Source organism: Ricinus communis, chromosome 1, assembly GCF_019578655.1.
Source record: "Ricinus communis isolate WT05 ecotype wild-type chromosome 1, ASM1957865v1, whole genome shotgun sequence".
Taxonomy (NCBI): domain Eukaryota; kingdom Viridiplantae; phylum Streptophyta; class Magnoliopsida; order Malpighiales; family Euphorbiaceae; genus Ricinus; species Ricinus communis.
Window position 1 is genome coordinate 22,584,881 of NC_063256.1, and position 1,647 is coordinate 22,586,527.

General features: G+C 36.4%; 1 non-coding gene across 1 annotated transcript; it reads left to right on the forward strand.

The window, feature by feature from the left end:
* Window positions 1–584: 584 nt before the first annotated feature.
* Window positions 585–691, forward strand: LOC112534898. Its single transcript, XR_003079126.2, has one exon. It is a non-coding gene; the product is annotated as a small nucleolar RNA R71 (small nucleolar RNA).
* The last annotated feature ends 956 nt before the right edge of the window (window positions 692–1,647 follow it).

The following is a 1,647-nucleotide window of genomic DNA, read 5'->3' on the forward strand; positions in this document are numbered from 1 at the left end:
GTTGAAATTGAAGAGCATTGTTAGCAAGATTTTGAACAATATCTTCCAAGGACATACCTGAATTAGAAGCTTGAGGTTGTCTATTGAAATTCTCGGAAGGATACTTTTATTGTCCTCCTTGGTTCCCATAGCTCAAATTCGGGTGATCTCTCCATCCAGGATTGTAATGATTAGAAAAGGGGTCATACTTCCTTTGAGATTGACCAGTAAATCCGCCTAGAGCGTTAGCTTCTTGCATGGAGTCTTGTTGCAATGTTGGACACATATCGGTGGGATGTCCTTGCAGTGAACATATTCCATAGACTTTTGCCATTTGCAATTGCCCTACAGCCATTTGACGAACCAAAGCAGTTAAATCAGAAATTTGATTTTCAAGATTTTTAGTACTTACCTCATTAACTCGCCTTGTAGCTCCATCAGCCCTTGTACCAAATTGCTGAGAATTTTCGGCCATGTTTGAAATTAATTGCTTGGCTTCTTCAGGCGTTTTATCTACCAAAGCTCCACCACTTGCTGCATCAATCATACTCCTATCCATTGGCAATAATCCTTCATAGAAATATTGGATTAGGAGTTGCGGAGAGATTTGATGATGTGGGCATTTAGCACACAGTTGCTTGAACCTTTCCCAATATTCATACAATGTTTCTCCAGTGAACTGTGTTATGCCATAAATTTCTTTTCTGATGTTGGCAGCTCTTGTTGCAGGGAAAAACTTATCGAGGAATAATCTTTTCATCTCGTTCCATATTGTTATTGAACCGGAAGGTAGATAATAGAGCCAATCCTTTGCTTTATCCTTCAAAGAAAAGGGGAAAGCTCTAAGATTTATTTGCTCTTTGGTCACACCATGTGGTTTCATTCCGGAGCATACAATATGGAATTCTTTCAAGTGTTTATGAGGATCTTCACTTGTACATCCATGAAAACAAGGGAGTAAGTGAATTAAACCAGATTTTAATTCAAAATCAACTGCAATATTAGGAAATGTAATGCATAAAGGTTGTTGATTTAAATCCGGTGAAGCTAGCTCTTTGAGAGTTCATTAGCCATGTTTTACCAACTTCTTAAAAATAGATGCGTCGCCAATAGCTATATCTATTTCCTCTATGAGACAATTTTTTCTTTGCTTAGTCTCCTTTCTTAATTGGTGCGCCGTCTTCTCAATTTCAGGATTAAACTGCAAATCAATATCTTGAAAAGAACGAGTCATAAACAAATAAATTAATCAATGAGAAACTAAAATAGGGTCCCCGGCAACGGCGCCAAATTTGAACGGGTTGTCGAAGCCCTTCAAAATAAATTACTGATTTTCCTAAACTAACTTGTAGAAATAGTGAAACCAGGTCGAATCCCAAGGGAACCAATGTGGATAGCTTCTCAAAGTAAAATAAAAGGGGGGTTTTTGAATGTTTGAATCAAAATTATAAATAAGCAGAAAATAATGAAGGCTGAATAGTAAATAAAAATCAATCTTAACAAATTTCCAATTCAAGAGTGCTAATTCCATCCAATTGTAATCATGATCATAGGCTAAAATATTAATTCTTCTATTCAAGTACTTAGTCTACTTATTCGAAAAAGCCGCAACAAGTGTAATTCTCCTAATATAATTGACTCGAACCCAACATCCAAATCAAAACTTAC